Raw genomic sequence first — 20,873 nt, 5'->3', positions numbered from 1 at the left:
AAGAGCTCTGAATCAAAGGTTGAGATGCTTTACAGACTTTGAACTATGCCAAAGGAAGTGCCAATAGTTTATTTCCTTTGGAGAAGAGTGCTTACGACTAGTGTAGAGGACTTCATAAATTTTCTTTTCTTTTCTTTTTTTTTTACTGTCAATCCATTGATGTACTCCTTCTTTCATTTACTCATTCATTCAATAATGACATTTTTCTGCATTTTCTCTGTGCCAGGCACTGCTCAAAAATTTGAAAGCCTACTTTTCAGGGACACTATCTGTGTGCATAAGAAACTTCTCTGCTAGTAGACTGTTCTGCAGAAGAGGTTAATTCCATTTTACAAAAGAAGAAACAACATTTCAGAAAAACTTGGTGAATTTCTCTCTCAAATATATAATAAAGCCTTTAGAGGACGAGTGTGAGAAGCCTCTTCCCTCTCCTCAAACCTTGACAATGGTTCCCAAAGATCTGCAATTTATCAGGTAAACAATGGTTTCTTAACACCTCTATTCTCTCTCCCTGAATCACAGAAGATCTTGAAGCTGAGAAGAAATTGAGGGCTTGAATTCAGGTCTGCACATTTTCAGAGTTCAAGATCAGGAAGCCAAACTCGATCACCTCACACAGTGCTGTGGAGGACAGCACTTTTAGCCTGTGAACTGGCATATTCCAGATCCGTGTGAATAAGTCACTTTCTAGACAGAAAAGGAACACTTTCTTGGCTCCGACAGGGCTTATCTTAAGGTCAGGAATCTTCCTAACCTTATGGCAGAGACATAACTCTGCAGCATTGGGTAGCCCATTTTAGAGCTGCATGAGATGAAATTTATTCCTCCCTCATGCTTAATTGGCAAACTCATTTTCCTCCCTCCAACTCCCTGATCTGAAAGAAACATCTATTACTGACATAGAGAAACAAAAAGATCTTTCCTCCAATTTGATAATACGCTCTGCTCTGTGAATAACCACAGGAGAACTCACCCTTAAAAAGAGAAAGAGAAATCAGCCCTCGCACTTCCTAGCCATTTACAGGAAGAGACTGCATTCTCTCTTTAGAGACTGACTATATTGATTGAGAAGTAGCCTTTTTCCATTTTGGTTTCTGCTCATTGACTGAACTTGTAATGCAGTTTCCTTGATGTAGTTGATCAGTTCAGTTCAGTCGTTCTGTCGTGTCTGACTCTTTGTGACCCCATGAACTGCAGCACACCAGACCTCCCTGTCCATCACCAACTCCCGGAGCCCACCCAAACCCATGTCCATTGAGTCAGTGATGCCATCCAACCATCTCATCCTCTGTTGTCCCCTTCTCCTCCTGCCCTCAATCTTTCCCAGCATCAGGGTCTTTTCCACTGAGTCAGTTCTTCACATCAGGTGGCCAAAGTATTGGAGTTTCAGCTTCAACATCAGTCCTTCCAATGAACACCCAGGACTGATCTCCTTTAGGATGGACTGGTTGGATCTCCTTGCAGTCCAAGGGACTCTCAAGAGTCTTCTCCAACACCACAGTTCAAAAGCATCAATTCTTCGGCACTCAGCTTTCTTTATAGCCCAACTCTCACATCCATACATGACCACTGGAAAAACCATAGCCTTGACCCAGGCTGTATTTTCATACTTAGAGGTGGAAGACGAGGAAGCCAGGTGCAGGGAAGGCGAGTGACCCTGTATCCACAGTCGATGACTTACTACAGAACTGGTTGATGCAATAGTTTCAAATGCTGTGTGCCTGTTTGATTTGTCCTTTTCTTGTCTTCTAGAATTCATGTATAAATGTTTGGGAGGATTTCTAATGTCAAGCCGATGAGTCTCTTCAAATGCTCTTCTGTGGGGGAATAAATAGCTATAGTTTTCTCTTGCCTTGATCTTGCTCGTCTTCTCTGTTGGCATTTTGTGGGATAAATGGGCAACATTTCTCTTCCATTCCCCCTTTGCAGACACACAAATGTGTTAGATTGGGTTAGATGGGTTAGAAAGTCTAAATGGATAAGATAATTTTTTTTTTCTGCCCTCTAGCTTACTTTTAAAGGAGTCTCTTACTTAAAGATGGACTTTTAATTTTTTACAACTTCCTCTGTCAATTAATTCTGCTCCAGTACATTTTCTTTAGAAAATAATTAGTCTGAAAGTTCAAAGGGTTTTTCAGCTTAGCACAATGCTGGGCGTAAAACAGGCCAATTATTGGCTAACAGAAGTACCCACTCTGGGGAAGAGTCTCCTGAAGCCCTCGTGCAATAAGACGCCTTATTCCTAAAGAAGAGGAGACCCCACAGTACTTTGGGGAAGACTGTCAAGGTAAGTGATCAGTCAACAGATGACCTTAAGAACTAACTGTTCAAATCATGCGCTTTGGAACTGAGTCTAAAGTGATTCAGATCCTATCTCTGATGTTTACTAACAATGTAACCTTGGACAGGTTACTGAAATTTTCTAAGTTTCCATGTCTTCATCTGTAAACTGGGGACAATATTACTACTTACTTCATAGAGCTGTTGTGAGAATCAAATAATACAAATGTGTGAAGTGCTTAGCATGGCACATGGCATTTAGAAAACACTCAATGACTGGACTCCTGTTCTTATTTCTATAACTATCCCAGTGACCAGAGACCTTCAGTATCTCCCTTGTGATTTCTCATGCTCCTAAACTATTTAAATCCTCTCTTCCCACTAAAGTTCAAGAAGTAACAAGTCCAAGTTTGATAAAGAGAGTGTCTGTGTAGTTTATGGATTAGACTATCTTTGTAGGCTTTTCCTAAAATGCTGGAGGCTGAGTTGGAGAAAAGCTAATAGGAACATCTTTTGAGAAGAGATGTTCAGCAAGCTTCACTAGGAGAGATTGGACTATCTTTCTATTTTGAAAAAGCTTTTTGTATGAAGCTACAGATGAGCCACAAAACAACCAGATCCATCACCTTGGCAGGACAGTTATCCAAGGGCCCTGGAGCACTGACTGTAACCCTAAATGGTAATCTCTACATATCCAGGACAATTTCATAGAAAAAGAAGAGACACAAAACCACCTTTCATGGAGTTGCAGCTTCTTATTAACTCTGTATTGAACTCTGAAACAATTTTAGAGAAAAGGGTAAGATGACATTTCAACTATTTCAGTGATGAGGCCCTTCCATTACAGTATTTACCTCATTTTTCCCCCCAGCAAATTTACACTGAGGACAACTATTCCCAACTTCTTTCTTCTACTTTAGATGATGGTTTAGTATGTTTTCATGAATCAGTGCAGCTTACAGACTCATCATTTATAATATTGTTCAACTATGGGTTTTCTCTTTAAGCTGTAAAACTATGATTACCGAACAAGATAGCTGGAGAGATTTTAGAGCTATTTTGTGTGTAATAAGAACCAAGACCCTGGGGGTCTAGTGGTTAAAAGTCTGCCTGCCAATGCAGGGGACATGGGTTCAATCCCTGCTCCAGGAAATAAGATCCCACATGCTGTAGAGCAGCTGAGGCCAGATGCCACACTATGGAGCCCAGGAGCCACAGCTGCTAAAGCTTGTGCTCCACAAGAGAAGAGCCTGTGTCCAGAGGAGCCACTGGAACGAGAAGCCTGAGCCCCAGAGTGAAAACCCAGTGCAACCATAAATAAATGAACAGAAAAATGTTTTTATAAGAAATAAGAAACAATTTTTATCAAAACCTTACTATGTGCCAGGCTCTATGTGCTAAGTGCTTTATACATTTATTTAGTCATCTCAATCCTAGGAGATAGGTTCTACGAATCTCTCCATCTTACAGATAAGAAAACTGAGGCTGAAAATTTAGATGTCCTGCTCAGAGTCACGCAGACAGTAGGTCTTAAACTCAAAACACAGGCTGGACTAAGTCTGTACCTATGCTTAACTAGTATGCGATATGGTTCTTTTACTTCAGAGGAGGCTCCTGGACACCGGAGGAGTAGTGTGAGTTTGCTGGGAACCCTCTAGTTAGGAACAGGCGGGGCTGGGACCTGGTTCTTTGGACTCCCCGGCCCCTGAGTCCTCTACTGTACACTTGATTCTACCTCTCTTTGTTATATTCTACCTCTTTTTGTTATATTCACTAGTTTGTTATATTTTTTAAGATTCCACATATAAGGGATATCATGTAGTATTTCTCTTTCTCTGTAGGAGATTTGCTTTGAATAAAGCATCTCTCCGTAAACACTCTCCCTAAGAATTCTCTGGATTCCTCAAAGAATGGCTCTGAGGCATGAGGTGACAGCAACAGAGGACAGACCATCCCAGTTGCTTAGTTCTTAGGCCTTTGTTTCTTCACTGTTTATTATTATTATTATAATTATTATTATTGGCTGCACCGTGGAGCATGTGGGATCTTAGTTCCGCAATCAGGGATCAAAACAAGCTCTCTGCCTTGGAAGCACAGTTCTTAACCTCTGGACTGCCATGGAAGTCTCATGGCCTTTGTTTCTTTAGAAAGCAGAATGAAACACACGTGTTCTTGCCCAGAATGGAACTTAAATGAAGAAAATGATCAGATAAGAAAGGTACCCAGATTCAAATTAAATTTTGTTTGCTTCATTTCAGCCTGCTCTTTCTGTTCTAGATATATCCCCCACAGATCTTAAACAAACGGTGTCACTATTTATTGCACACACCTGTCAAATATCTCCTAAAGTCCTATCAGATCAGACTATCTCTGTTTGGATCCAAGAGGAGAGTGATGAATAAAATCTGCTCCTTGTGTGTGTCACTGTTTATTTACTTTCTGGATGAATTCATATTACAAGAAGATTCTGGAAAGGGTTGTTAATTATCCCTGTAATCTAATTTATTGCTCTGGGCACCTGATATGTTCTATACCTTTGATAATGTTAATTTTATTCTTTTGTGAGCTGAGCCTGGTATTCGCAAAAAGCCGTAAGATGTAATTTACTTCTCCCCACTTGCATTCTAAATATTAACTCTATTGAAAATGATTAAATAGATTATGTAAATCATGGTCGTTGCATCCACTTTAAAGGTTAATCCTGCCATCGTGTAGCCAGATAATTAATTTGAATTGGTTCCTGAGCATTAATTCTCAGGGAAGCCCAGGTATAATGGTTGCAGTGTCCTATTATGGATGTCACTGCATGCCTGCCTGGGATAAAATTTGGAAGAAACAAGTCTCAGAACTTTGAGAACAAAAGTTCCTTAGGGCCACTGAGAGACGCAGTGCATCATGGGATTAGAGTTACACTTCCTCTAGAATTTTAGAAGGTAGACTTGACCAAGCTTGAGTTTTCTGAGTTGTCACATCCCTTGTTGGGAAGCCAGACCCAGTTTTTCCAGTTCATTCTTTCCCTTCTCTGCCCTGGGACAATGACCCCTATGGACTCAGTCCCTGGGGCCCTTTGCTGATTGGCTGCAGGTGGATTTGGTCCAAGGGGACAGACCAGGGTATCAGAGAGGCAGCAAATGGTTCACCCCTTCCCTGACTCCCACCGGGTGGCCCCTTCTTCATCTTCAGCTCTCATAGGTTCTGGTACCTCCATTTCCTCCTTGTCTCTCTGCCTTAGGGATGATAATGGCTTTCAACATTGCCAGTCTCTGGATATCTTTGGTCTCTGGTTTGTTTCCTTAATCCTGCTCATCTATCTGTAGATAGCTCTTCATAAAATCTCTTTATTCAAACCATCTGCAATAAATTCTGTTTCCTCCCAGGACCCTGAGTAATGCACAGGGTTTAAATAAAGACCAAACAACCCAAACTTTGGCAAATGTACTGTCAGCAATTGTGATTGTCTTCTCTGGGCCCTGGGAGCAAGGTAACAATCAATTTCCTTAGAGCTTCAGAAGTGGGAAGGCTTGGACTCCCTGCGCTCTGGAGCCAGGGGAAGTTTGCAGTCTAGACTCGGAGAAAGAAGGCCAACATCCCATTGGTGGGCAGTTATCTGGCCCCTGTGACAAGGTGACAGTGGAAGGTCATGGCCCATGAACTCAAACCATATGAAGTTCTGATTGGTTAATAGTGATCCAAAGATTAAGGACAGTTACATGACTTCCTCTTCTAACTTGTTTATCAGGAACTTATTATTTTCCCTCTAGCCGACCCCTCCCACTTAAAAAATCCAAAAGTAGAACACAAAAATAGTGAAAGATACCACAAGCTTAAATTTTAGGCTCCCGCAAAAAAAAAAAAAAAAATTAGCTTTGGGTTTGGGACATCAGGATAGTTCGTTAAAATCTCGGTTCATAGTTGTCCTCCGGTGATTACGGGAGACAAGAATGCTCCCCGATGATCTCTGCAGTAACCGTGTTATTTCTCCATCTGTCCTCCCTCTTTGTTTTTGGAGCTCTCTTTCCTGCACTCCATATGACCTGTGGGTTCTGCCAATTGAGGGGTCTCACTGCCTCTGCCCTGAAGACAGACATGTAACCCAGCCTGACAGACTCAATTATTCTGGAACCAGTGAGTGGTCCAGGGGCAGAATCAAGGCTAATCAGAATCCTTTACTGAAGCAGATATTGGAAAAGGAGATTTAAGGGCAGAATAAGCTCAAAGCTGCCTGCAGCCATCTTGCTGTCACAAGAAGGAAATCTTTCGGGGCATAAAGCCAAGCAGAGTGGGAGATGAAAAGAGACAGAGTGCCCATCTTACTATTCAAACCCCTAAATCCAGCAAGGGCTGGAGTCCAACCCTTGGACTTCTATTTACATGAGTCAATGATTTCGTCTTTTAAAAAGGAGCTAGTTGTTGGATTTCTGTCACTGTTCCGTGAAAGGTCTCAATGAATTCTCCTCCCTTCAAGAATAACTAACACCACTCAATGCAAGGGAGTATGTTGCTTTTTCTTTAAGGCTTAAAAAAAAAAAAAAAAGAAAGAGTCCTTGCTCTTTCATCTGTTTCTGAAGCAAAGGCCCTCCTCTTATCGATCCCTCTAAATCCCTCCTCTGGCAATTTAACTAGGCTTCCTTTGTTCTTTTCTCAGTGAATGTGTAAAATAGCTGGTTACCCCCTTCCACAGAGTCATCTTTGTATACATTTAGACTCTAATGAGTTACTCTGAAGCCAGTTTCCTCCAGGCTAAGAAATCCAAGTCTATTACGAATATTTTTTTCCAGCACCTTTCTCTCTAAATTGCAGAATTTTGAACGTTTCCACCTGGAGAGGTGGAAGAATGTTTCAGAAACTTGTAGAGAAGTTCTTTATAGAAAAAAGAAAAAATTTACTCCAGTCATAAGAAACTCTAATACTGAAGTTTCAAGATCAAATAAATGTGTAAGTAAATAAGTATGAAAAATTTCAGGCAGAAAAAAATGTAAATATGTAGTCTCTAAGGGGCTTCCCAGGTGCCGCTAGTGGTAAAGAACCAGCCTGCAAATGAAGGAGACATAAGAGACGTGGGTTAGATCCCTGGGTCAGGAAAATTCCATGGAGGAGGGCATGACAACCTACTCCAGAATTCTTGCCTCGAGAACCCATGGACAGAAGAGCCGGGCAGGCTACGGTCTATAGAGTTGCAAAGAGTTACACACAGCTCAAGTGACTTAGCACATGCATGTAGTCTATAAACCAGTTTTGGGTTCAGTTTTAAAAGAGTTTAAAGGCAGATAGATGGCAGTTTCCTGAGACTGCAGTTAGTGGTTGGGTTTTGCCATCAGGTTGAATGTGTTGTCCATGTGAAGAAGGAGATGAGGGTGGCTACAGGTGTAGGCTCTCTGGGGTTTGTCACTGCCTGAGTATTTACGTACTTAAAAAGAAAATGTTGATTACTCCCAGTCTCATTGGGTATAAACTTTTAAAAAATCAAAAGGATTAAAATTTCTAGGGGCATGGATCCTACAGGAAGCCTTAATTAAAGAGTGGGAGGTATAGATTGCCTTAAAGAAAAACTTTTGTTCAAGATTTATTTTTAACCATGATGAATGTGCTCTTAATTAAGACTTCTTTTGGATAAGACTTGAGTTACTGTGAGATTACTGTCTTCTATGTTTAACCTAGGAACATGACCCAAAATGCTTTAGATAGAAGACTTGTTAAATTTGAAGAGAACTTTCTCTTGGGTAAAATAATGTTGAGAATAATTAACTTCAAATTTGCTTTAATTACTTTTAAATATGTTTACATTTTCAAACACTAGAATAACACTGTGTTCCAGGAAATCTTGGGGTGTGGGGGTACTGGTGGGGGTCCCCGAGATGAGCAACAGTTTGCATGCCTGCACACAAATAAATAAACTATTTCAGAACCCAGCTCTCCTCCTTTCCCCCATTTCCTTTCTTGATCTAACTTCTAAGTATAATTCAATCATCGGTTCAGTTCAGTTCAGTTGCTCAGTCGTGTCCAACTCTTTGCGACACCATGAATCGCAGCACGCCAGGCCTCCCTGTCCATCACCAACTCCCGGAGTTTACTCAAACTCATGTCCATTGAGTCGGTGATGCCATCCAGCCATCTCATCCTCTGTTGTCCCCTTCTCCTCCTGCCCCAAATCCCTCCCAGCATCAGGGTCTTTTCCAGTGAGTCAACTCTTCACATCAGGTGGCCAAAGTATTGGAATTTCAGCTTCAGCACCAGTCCGTCCAATGAACACCCAGGACTGATCTCCTTTAGGATGGACTGGTTGGATCTCCTTGCAGTCCAAGGGACTCTCAAGAGTCTTCTTCAACACCACAGTTCAAAAGCATCAATTTTTCGGCACTCAGCTTTCTTCACAGTCCAACTCTCATATCCATACATGACCACTGGAAAAACCATAGCCTTGACCAGACGGACCTTTGTTGGCAAAGTAATGTGTCTGCTTTTAAATATGCTATCTAAGTTGGTCATAACTTTCCTTCCAAGGAGTAAGCGTCTTTTAATTTCATGGCTGCAATCACCATCTGCAGTGATTTTGGAGCCCCCCAAAATATAAATTCAATCATAGGTTTGAGTAATTTAATTAATTAAATTTCCACCACTTATTTAAAGAACTGTGTCTATTCCTGGTAATCTAAATTATTTTGAAGCAAATGAAACATTTAGAGAAGGGTTTGCAGCCCATCAGCAATTATTATTATCTGGGGGAGCTTTAAAAAAAAACACCAATAATTCTGGTTCCACTTCCAGAGGTTCTGATTTAATGGAAGTGGGTGGGAGGGCAGCAGCTATTAGTACTTTTTAAAGATTCCCACGATTTTAACCTGCAGTGAGGGTTAGGAGTCACTGATTCAGAGACTGAAAGAAATCACACCGCCAGTTCAAAAGCAATTCACCAGGAAGCAGTAGGGTTTCATGGGAAGGGCTCAGTTTTCAGAGTTGAGGGTTTTAATCCCTGCCTCCAGTCATGGTCTTGCTCATGTACTTGGCTTCTCTGTATATCATTTCCTCATGGGTAGAACTGGGATAATTGTGCCCCCTTTATGGAATTGTTTTGAGGACAAGATCTACCTGGTACATGGGGGAACCTCTGTAGCAAGAACTATTATTAATATAGCATGTAACTGTCTAGAAAACACATGTCTCCATGTTCCCCTTACTTACCTCCTCTGTGCCAACAGGAATCCAAGTCCGCACCATTCCTGGAGACCCTGGATTCCCTGAATGGGTATGGATGACCCTGGCAGCTACACTGGGCTTGTAGAGACAGGGGTCTCCCACCTCTGGGACCTAATGCCTGATGATCAGATCTTTATTTATAATAACAGAAATAAAGTGCAAAAATGGGGCGCGGTGGGGATGGTTTGGGGATGATTCAAACACATTACAATTATTGTGCACTTCTCTAGGTCTTACCTCACAAACTCCTGTGATGCTACAGTCCACGTAGAACACTCTTTAAAATACAGATCGCCAGATCCCACCAGTAAAAAGTCTGATTTTGTGGATTTACCGTGAGGCCCAGGCTGTACTCATCATCAGGGAACTTGGGCAACCCTGACTGGGTCCACTACCCATTCATTGCAACAGAATTACCTGGATGAAGGGTAGGGGAAGCTTTGAACAAACTCTGAACCCTGGGCTTACCCCCACTTCTCAGATGCTAATTCTGAAGGGCAGGGCTGGGAAAGTATGTATTTTTCAAGTGTCTCAGTTGATTGTGATGTGGATCTAAGCTGCCTCACTTTGTAGGTGAGGGCCCTAGAAAGGTTGAGGTATTCATCTAAAGCAGTAGCAGAAATGGTACTAGAAACTGTATGGCCAGATCCTCTGGGCTTGGTCCACACTGCCACATTCCTTCTTGTCTGTTCCATCAGAGGCTATTTCTTCTACCATTGATTTTCAAATGGGGCACCCCAAGAGCTGGATACAGCACTGAGTTCTGACATTGATTTTTCAACACGAACTGTGTCCTCCAATTCAACTCAATTCTGACACTAACTCTCTGGAATGAGCATCAGATCTCACAAGTTGAAAGGTGAGGTTCCCCAAAAGACTGCCCGTGCTTTAGCTGCCAGTCACAGCTGGGATCCTCAGGCTACCCTCTCTTCCCTCTGACTTGCCTACAAATTCAGAGCCTCCCATACCCCTTTAGCTTTGTTCATTTGCTGGAACAACTCACAAAATCCAGGAAAGCACTGTCCTTCCAATTACCATTTTCTTATAAAGGACACGAGTGAGCAACAAGATGAAGAGACATGGAGGGGAAGGTCTGAAAGGGGCCCCAGCACAGGTGCTTCTGCCCCTGTGCACACCTCCCACAACATCCATAAGTTCACTGTTGCTGCTGTTAAGTCGCTTCAGTCATGTCCGACTCTGTGCAACCCCATAGACGGCAGCCCACCAGACTCCCCCGTCCCTGGGATTCTCCAGGCAAGAGCACTGGAGTGCCTTGCCATTTCCTTCTCCAGTGCATGAAAGTGAAAAGTGAAAGTGAAGTCGCTCAGTCGTGTCCGCCTCTTAGTGACCCCATGGACCATAGCCCACCAGGCTCCTCCATCCATGGGGTTTTCCAGGCAAGAGTACTGGAGTGGGGTGCCATTGCCTTCTCCGATAAGTTCACTAACCAGGAAGATCTCTCACTTTCTCAACCACTGTTATTGCAAGAGGGGCCATTGGAGGTGAGCAGAGATTCCAGTCTGGCCTGGGGACTGGAAAGGGACAGTGGAAGCTCTTCCTCTGCAGCGAAGAAGATCCTTGGTCCCATCCCAGTAAGGCCACTGCCAATGAAGCATCCCTTCCCCACGCCGCCTCCCAGCAGAACCCAGCAGAACTTCCCAGGGGATCTCAGTGCTGCCAGGCCTGATGAGCAGGCAGAACAAATGTGTTGCCTCATCTCATTAGAGCCAGGCTTTAAGGTCAGGAGCCTTTGAAGTGGAAGAGCATAACTGCTGAAGGGTCTTGATTCTTTAAAAGAAGTTTTCCTCCTACTGACCAATTCGATGCAAATTCTGGAAGTTTCATGTCACACAGCAGAAAAGCCAAGTACTCGTGGGCTCGCCTGAAAGGACAAACACATCTGAAAGATGCCTGCTCGTCTCCAGACTGGCTACTCCCACACAGATGTCTGCAAGCAGCCCAGGCTTTCTGTCACCCAGTCTTGCTGCCAGGGAGCGGTTTTCCCTCCATTGTTTCTGAGATCTGATGGGTTAACCAGTCTTAGAGACCTCATCTCTGTGATTCATCTCACATCACGCCCTCCCTATTCATCTTCACTGCATTATTTCTGGCCCACATTAACTTCTCCCATCTTTTTGAATTACAAAAATGACACATGCTTGTTTCAGAAGAAGCCAGAAGCCAAGAAACCCAAGGAATGCAGCTCTGGAAGCTGCAAAGGACAAGCAAACAAATTCTCCTGTAGAGCCACCTTGATCTGGGCTCTTTGTGGTAATTTATTGAAGAAACCTTAGGAAATGAATACAGGTTGTTTTTAAATTTTTTGACTTGTAAATATTAAAGTATCTCTTATCTCTTGATGATCCTCTGGAGTAGGAAATGGCCAAAGGACCCCCATAGAACCCTCTTACACTGTTGGTGGAAATGCAAACTGGTACAGCCACTATGGAGAACAGTGTGGAGATTCCTTAAAAAACTGGAAATAAAACTGCCATATGACCCAGCAATCCCACTGCTGGGCATACACACTGAGGAAACCAGATCTTAAAGAGACCCGTGTACCCCAATGTTTACAATAGCCAGGACATGGAAGCAACCTAGATGCCCATCAGCAGACGAACGGATAAGAAAGCTGTGGTACATATACACCATGGAATATTACTCAGCCATTAAAAAGAATTCATTTGAATCAGTTCTAATGAGGCGGATGAAACTGGAGCCCATTATACAGAATGAAGTAAGCCAGAAAGATAAACACCAATACAGTATACTGACACATATATATGGAATTTAGAAAGATGGTAATGATAACCCTATATGCAAGACAGAAAAAGAGACACAGATGTATAGAACAGACTTTTGGACTCTGTGGGAGAAGGCGAGGGTGGGATGATCTGAGAGAACAGCATTGAAGCATGTATATTATCAAGTGTGAAAGAGATCACCAGTCCAGGTTGGATGCATGAGACAAGTGCTCGGGGCTGGTGCACTGGGATGACCAGAGGGATGGGATGGGGAGGGAGTGGGGAGGGGGGCTCAGGATGGGGAACACATGTAAATCCATGGCTGATTCATGTCAATGTATGGCAAAACCCACTACAATACTGTAAAGTAATTAGCCTCCAACTAATAAAAATAAATGGAAAAAAAAAAAAGATTCTTGTAAAAACAAAACAAAAAAAACAAAAAAAGCAAAGGACCCCCATAGACTAAACTAATCCACTTTTTTCAACCTTAAAATTGACTATTCTATGACCACTCACACCCTCAACACATGTTTTCTACATTCATTACTTGACTCAAGCTTTTCTATGTCTGCTGTGCCTTCCTTTGCCCATCTATGTGTATAGTACATTAAGCTCCAGTTCAAATGGGACCTCTCCCCAAATTACCCTTCTGTGTCCTTGGCCTACGCTCAACAAGATGTGATCTTTACCTTCTTTGAATTTACTTAACATTTTGCATCTCTCTTGTGGCAAATATCAATTCCACCTTGTATTGGATTGGCCAAAAGTTTCATTCAGACTTTTCCATGAGCTTTGATTGGAAAAATCCAAATGAACTTTTTCACTTTTTTCAAATATTAGCCAATCCAATATTTGAGTTACAGATTTTATATATGAAAAGCCTAGTACTTTAATCATTTGCTGAATTATCTGATAATTAAATATGTATTGAATTGAAATGTGAACCATGCAATAGAATGGGTTTTCTTCCTGTTTGTGTTGTAATTTGATACCCATGATGAGAAGGGCTTCCCTGGTGGCTCAGACGGTAAAGAATCCACCTGCAGTAGGGCAAAAACCACTACAAATTTGTAAAGTAATTAGCCTCCAATTAAAATCAATAAAAAACCAAAAATAATCCGCCTGCAATGTGGGAGACTTGGGTTAGATCCCTGATTTGGGAAGATCCCCTGGAAGAGGGCATGGCAACTCACTCCAGTGTTCTTGCCTGGAGAATCCCATGGACAGAGGAGCCTGGCGGGCTACAGTCCACGGGGTCACAGAGAGTCAGACACGACTGAGCGACTTAGCACAGCACGGCACACGTAATGAGATGGAAACCATGGACTTTAACAATGAAAGATGGACATAGGAAAGGAAACTAATTAGGCTTAAATTATGCTTCCAGTTTTTCAAATCTCATCCCTGCCTTCTGCCTTTCCAGATTCAAGAATAAATATGATGGTGATGAGTCAGGAGCAAAGGGAGTATTCGCTGACTCCAAGCTCAGTAATGATTCTCCACTGTGATTCAAAGCCATCCCGGGCTGTGTTTACAGGAGTGCAAGTCCAGAACAAAGAGGAGATTGTCTCAGGGCTTTTTCAGATGCATCTTCTGTAGGAGGCATGATGAATGTGACCGCTGTTTCCCAGAACAAATACAGCATCAGAATAACCTGGGATGCTCTGAAAAAATACAGATTTCTAGATATTACCTCCGAGAAGTTTCTGAATGAAGAGGTTAGGAAAGTGCCTAGGGATCTATATTTTAACCAGCATGAATTGTTGGAGGCTTACTAGTCTGAAAAACCCTTAGAGTTGTTTCCACTTTTGGAATTCTATTATTCAGAGTATTGTGTCCAGTTTCTGGTTCCATAGTCTCAAACTCCCAGCTTACTGACTCTGCTGGTTCTTACCATTGGCAGCCCCAAGTTTTGGTCTTCAGAAACTGTTTCTTTGGGAAAGGGAACACTTAGAAATTGGCCAATAGGCAAGTTTGGGGGTTTTAGCTCACTGGTTCTTTTAGAATTTCACCATTAGTAATGAGGGCTGTAACTCACAAGCCCCAGTCACTCAGTTTATCTCCTAGAGATGAAAGAAACAGGTTATTATTATCACAACTGAGAAGCCACCCAAGACAAAACATGCAAGTGTAATCAGGCACCCGTGAGTACCTGAAGGGGAGATGATCCGAGGAGGCAGGGCACAGATAGAACTGGTGTCCCGTTAGAACTGACCCTGTATTCTAGAGGGAGACCTGAATGACTCTAAGAAGCCTTGTTGCCCGTGACCTTTCCTCACCCCAGGGGCAGAAGTGGTGTTAGCCATTCCCAGGGATGGGGGTGGGACAGCTCAAGTGCTAAAGAGAAGCAAGAACTGTTGCAGGAAGGAGGACCCCTTCCAGGCCGGAAACTGGGCTCTTGTCTGACACTTGGAAATGAGTTGTCCAAGGAGACCCACGTGCTGACAAAGCAAGAGATTTTATTGAGAAAGGGTGCCTGGGTGGAGAGCAGGAGGGTCAAGGAACCCAGGAGAACAGCTCTGCCACGTGGCTCACAGTCTCGGGTTTTATGGTGATGGGATTAGTTTCCGGGTTGTCTTCAGCCAATCCTTCTGACTCAGAGTCCTTCCTGGCGATGCACGCCTTGTTCAGCCAAGATGGATGCCAGAGAGAAGGATTCTGGGAGGTGGTCGGACATGTGGTGTCTCCTTTTGCCCTTTCCTGAACTCTTCCGGTTGGTGCAGGCTTATTAGTTCCGTGTTCCTTACCAGGACCTCCTGTCCTAAAACAACTCATGCAAATGGTTACTATGGTGCCTGGCCAGGGAGGGCGGTTTCAGTCCGTGGGTTCCACCAACAGAACCAGGAAGCTCCATGCCCTAGCCCTGTTGCTCTGGTCATTCCGTTCCAGAGACTTACTGCTGCCTCCTAAATAAACAAAGCTATTGGAGCTTCAAGAGCCCGGTCTGACAGATGACCAAGAGTCATTTTTCAGCCTTAACACTATCTGTTTACCGTGTGTCCACTGTCACTAACCCCTAAGAGTGAAAGCAGACCAGTCCATTTCATTTTCTGATTATCAAGTTTATGACATCGTTAAAATTAATTGAGTGCTTATCTCAGCACATAACGAGTGGGCCATGTGGAGCAGGCAGAGTTCCTGGAAAAACACTGGCGGAGGGTGTGAGTGTGTTCTCGCCATCAGCGTGGTGCAGCCGGGTCCCTGGTCCCATGCAGGTCATGGAATCTCACAGGAGACAGTCGTGCAGTTCTGGTGGTCAGCAGCCTGATCTCAGCATTGCTGTTTCTCCATAGAAAGCATTGCAGGACTGCAGTAGGGCTTGGAGTCAGAGAGGAAAGAGAAGACAGTCTGCACACTTACTTCTTTTGCACTAAAGAGGAAGTGGAGAGTTTCTATTTGGGATGATGACAGTTTTGGAAATGCGGGATTGTAATGGGTTGCACAGTATTGTTGAATGTAGTCAATGCCACTGAATTATACACTGAAAATAGTTAAAATTTTACTGGTCAATTTGTGGTATGTATATTTTACCACAATTTTTTGAAGAAAATGGACTGGCTTATCCATAGACTAGTCCAATCACTGTTCTCTGCTCAGCTGTGTCTGACTCTTTGTGACCGCATGGACTGTAGCCCACCAGGCTCCTCTGTTGTGGGATTTTCCAGGCAAGAACACTGGAGTGGTTTGCCATGCCCTCCTCCAGGGAATCTTCCCCACACAAAGATCGAACCCACGTCTCCTGTGTCTCCTCCATTGCAGGTAGATTCTTTACCACTGAGCCAGGGGGTAGCCCAGTCCACTGGTGTGGTGGTGATTAACAAACAGTTGCCATCTTGTTCCCTCTTTTGATTGCAAATGCCTCAGTGACCTTCTGACTTATCCTGGGAGCAGTGACCAAAGCTGTTTCTTCTCTCATAGGAATCATGCAGATATTTTTGCTAAGTCTAATTCTGGGGTGTTTGAGAGCAAATGAACTTCACTAACTCATAAGACTTAAATGCTTTAAGTATTGGAATGGCTTGAATCCCTTTTATCCACCAGAAGATGGGCCTAAGAGTTTGCCTCTGGGGTAGACTGTCCTACTTTTCTCATGGAAATGATAACTAATTACCATTGAGTGTGGGTACTCAGTGCATTTTTTTTGAATGCCAACTCCCTCTTTTCCTCCCCCTTTCCAGAACTGAATACTTCAATCCAGAGCTGGAATAAATAAAGGCTTTTGGATTTGTGGCCCAAACTCACTTCGCTTTGCTGTATTTGGGTCTATGAATGTTTTCGCCACCCAGAGTTCAGAGACTAATAGAACCACGAGGTTGAAAGAGGCTGGAAAGATCCCACGTTCATTACCCACGGGATCCCTGTCAAATGGTCACACACAGGCATGGCTTCTATCTTGGAGAAAGGTCACACCTTGTAACCATTACTCATCCTGTCTCCTCAAAGAGTCCCTCAAAATTGCAGACATAAACACATTTTTAAAGTATATTCCACCAATCCAGGGGCTTCTCTAGTGGCTCAGTGGTAAAGAATCCACCTGCAGGAGACTCGGGTTTGATCCCTGGGTTGGAGAAGATTCCCTGGAGAAGTAAATGGCAACCCACACCAGCATTCTTGCCTGAAGAATCCCATGGACAGAGGACCCTGGGGGCCCTCTGTGGGATCCCGTAGTCCATGGGGCTAGATACCACTTAGTGATTGAACCACACCAATCCAGAGATTTACAGCTCTGCTGTCTCCGTATTGGCTTTAGATCACGTTATTTTAATATTCCAGGAAGATGTTTTTCAGTTGAGCAAGTTCAGTTCAACTCACATTTTCTACTTGTAATTTCTAGCTGGAAATTACCTCCGGCAGCTGAGTCACCCACCTCCCCGCCGAAGCCTGCTGGCTGTTTCCAAGGCCTTCCTCATCAGTCAGACCACGACGCGGCCACAGGAATGCCAAAAGCAACACTTGATGGCTACGGAAGATTTTCACCCTCACAGGTCCTGAATGCCTTCTCTTTATCACCTGAACTAAGGATTTACGACCGTCTCAGTGCTGTATTTCTAGCCGCTGTACTCTGAAGGAAAGCATCCTGCCCCGAGGTAAGGACACATTCTTTATTCATAGTGAAAATGAAAACAAGTAAAGGGCAAGGTTTTTTTTTTTTTAATCCCACTTTCAGTATGTTCAGAATGAAAAGCTTATTGAAATAAGACCTTTAAAGTGTTTCCTTTCACTGTTCATTTGGGATGCGATTTCACAGATGGTGCAGACACCCTGAGACGTTGCCTGGTCTGAAATCTTTTCATCTGTAGCTTTAGAAGAGCAAAGGGTATGACATATGGAAAGGAGCGAACAGCCTGGGAAGGCATGGCTAGTGACAGGGATAGGAATGCTAATTACAGAATGGATGCTTGCCTCAAAATGTTTCTGGTGGGTTTCTATCCATGGGGTACCACTCGAGGGTACGGGATGGAGGCTATATATGGGGCAATTGAGGGCAGATGTGATTCTGTGATAGGCATGCAGAACTGCAAGCTCAGCAAATTCCAGCCCTTGACCCAAACCACAGTGTTTTTACGTAATCACGGTTGGTGTGGATTGAACTGTGTCCCTCCCAAATCCATACACGGAAGCCCTAACCCTCACTATCTCAGATTGTGGCTTTATTTGGAAGCAGGGTCATCGCAGGAGTAATTAGTTAAGATGAGGTCATACTGGAATAGAATGGGCCCCTAATCCAACACGACTAGTTTGCTTAGAAAAGGAGGGAAGTTGGACACAGAGACAGACCCACAGAGAGAATAATGATCTGAAGACACGAGGAGAAACCAACCAGTCACAAGGAGAACCAAAGACTGCCAACAAACCATCGGAAGCTAGGAAAGAAACACAGGACAGCTCTGTCCTCTGTTAAAAAGAAGACAACAGGTCCAACATGGAGTCAGTTTTGCTAAGCCCTACATCAATCATCAGACCAAGACTTAACTTAGTTATGGTTTTAGCTCTCCCAGAAATGTCATCTGAAACCAGTCAATCAGGCATCTCTTCATCAGCACTAGTTAAGTCATCTGCCTGGTGGACCCCTGCTGTCTCTTAAAGGAAAGGAGCTTTGCAATAACCTGCTTTTCTGTCTAGTAGAGCTTCCTTGTTCCTGCTCGCCTTTGCTTGTACCATTATATACAGCTCCTCGGAGCTCCTATCTGCTTAATTGGATGCTGCCCAATTCAGGAGCTGTTGAATAAAGCCACGTGTTAATCGCTCAGTCGTGTCTGACTCTGCGACCCCATGGACTGTAGCCCGCCAGGCTCCTCTGTCCATGAAATTTGCCAGGCAAGAATACTGGAGTGGGTTACCATTCTCTTCTCCAGGGAATCTTCCCTACCCAGGGATCGAAACTGCATCTCCTGCATTGCAGGCAGATTCTTTACCATCTCAGCCATTAGAGATGCCCCAAATAAAGCCAATAAAATCTTTAAAATTTACTCGTGCGCCTCAACTACTGTGCCTGTGCTCCAGAGCCCAGGAGCTGCAACTATTGAGCCCGCTGACCCTAGAGCCACGCTCTGCAACAAGAGAAACCACCACAGCGAGAAGCCCACATGCCACAACCAGAGAGCGGGCCCCGCTCACCGAAGCTAGGGAAAAGCCAGTGCACAGGAACAAAGACCCAGCACAATCAAAAATAAATAAAACAATTATAAAATTTACTTGGCAGATTCTTTAAAATATCTTACTGCCCTCAGAAGGAAGCAACTCTATGAACACTTTAACATTGAACTCCTAGCCACCAGAACTGTGAGAAAATAAATTTCTGTCATTGAAGCCATCCAGTTTGTGGAGCTCTGTTATGTCAGCCTGACCTGACTTAATAAACTGGCTGTACTGTAGACATCCAGAGCCCTGCCTCGTTGCCTGATCACAGGAGCTATCATACCTAAAGGTGTCATTTTATCTGTAAAGCATTTATGATTAGAGATGTTTCTTCGAACTTATGGTTACCAGGAAGGAAATGTAGCAGGGGAGGGATAGTTAGAGAGCTTGCGATTGACATGCACACTCTGCTATATTTCATTTAATATAAATTGCAAGTAACAAGGCTCTCAATAACATGATTTTTTAAATAATTTTTTAAAAAACTTATGGCTGTGCTGGGTCTTCATTGCTGCACGAACTTTTCTCTAGTTGTGGGAGCGGAGGCTACTCTCTCGTTGTGGTGCAAGGGCTTCTTACTGCGGTGTCTTCTCTTGTGCGGAGCTCCAGGGTTCCTGGGCTTCGGCAGGTGTGGTGCACAGGCTTAGCTGCCCCACGGCATATGGGATCTTCCAGGACCAGGGATCGAACCCATGTCTTTTGCATGGAGCCACCAGGGAAGCCTAACATGATTTTTTTTTTTTGAAGTGATATGGTAATAGAAAGTGAGCTCTCATAAACTCCTGCCTTAGTATCACCGGGGGAAGCCCTTCCCCTACACTCTGAAGTAACTCAGCATTAACAGGGCTTCCTTGGGTGAGTCTTGTGGCCACTGAAATCAAAGAACCGCTGATCTAGGCTGTGCGTCAGTGGAGATACAGATATCAACCCAAGTGTGCACACACTGCAGATCCGCTGCATCGGAAACAATGACTTCTTTCTTCCAGATCCATTCTGCTCACGCGACAACACCTTCTGAGAGCATTCGCTTATCACAGCAAATGTCTCGTCCCGGCTCTTGGCTGTCACTCCCCTGACCTGCCGCCGGTGTGGTATCCCATCAGGGGCTGTGGATGAGGCAGGCGCTTGTCCCCGACTGGCACCCAGCGGAGCAGAAGCTTCACAGGACAGCTGGGAAGAGGAAGAGTCAGAAGCAAACCGGGACACATGTTTTCTAGAAAATGCTCTCCAGTACAACCAACTCTGTGAGATAGGACTTCAGGGCAAGCGGGGCCATGGAGGGAAGCGAAGACTGGCAGGTCAGGTCTGAGACTGGGATGTCATGATGATAGGGGGAATAGATGGTTGGTCCAGGATCCAGTTTCTTTGACGTGTTATTTCCTTCCATGCGTGCTGTAGAACACTAATTCTGCCCAAGGCCCCAGGAACATAGGGTCTCATGGTGAAAACCCTTTTTAGATATTCTAAATCATTTTTATTTATTTTGAAATAGTTACAGGCTCTCTGGTTTTTGTCTCTCTTTTGCTCTGAGATGTGGGCATTGGTCCAGGGGCTGACCTGAAGGACGGTGTCCACAGCGGACACTCACCTGGCTCTCTAACCTTGACTCTTGATGTAAGAACCAAAGGGCGCCTTGCTTGTCTTTCTGAGGCGCTTCAGCCTCTCTTGCAAACAGATTTCCTGTGGGCTCTCTTCTCGTTTAGAAATACACTTCTTTATCTGAATCACAGTTCCGGTTCCAGCCATTTCCAAAAGAACTGGCTATTCCCAATGTACAAGAAAGTAAATTCTAAAAGTAAGTTGGTACACCAGTCATTTAGAATTCGGGTCTCACCTTCCAGAGCTACAAACTGATACGGAATGGCAAAGTTCCCAGGCCAGCCCACAAAAGCCTAACTTTTCCAAAATGAAGCATTGGTGGGTGGTATAGCAGTGAGCATAGCCACCTTTCAAAATGTAGCTGAACCAAAGCAATAAAGTTACACAGCCTAACCACGCTTGGCATGGCATTTC

The 20,873-nt window shown here is 43.8% G+C and overlaps 1 long non-coding RNA gene across 1 annotated transcript; it reads left to right on the top strand.

The window, feature by feature from the left end:
- Window positions 1-2,182: 2,182 nt before the first annotated feature.
- On the top strand, window positions 2,183-20,550 carry LOC136176653 (uncharacterized). Its single transcript, XR_010664606.1, has 3 exons — window positions 2,183-2,287; window positions 17,056-17,308; window positions 19,847-20,550. It is a non-coding gene; the product is annotated as an uncharacterized lncRNA (long non-coding RNA).
- Window positions 20,551-20,873: the final 323 nt, after the last annotated feature.

Source organism: Muntiacus reevesi, chromosome 10, assembly GCF_963930625.1.
Source record: "Muntiacus reevesi chromosome 10, mMunRee1.1, whole genome shotgun sequence".
In the NCBI taxonomy this organism is placed as follows: Eukaryota; Metazoa; Chordata; class Mammalia; order Artiodactyla; family Cervidae; genus Muntiacus; species Muntiacus reevesi.
Note: the sequence above shows the minus strand (reverse complement) of the source record. Positions and strands in the feature narration are given on the sequence as shown.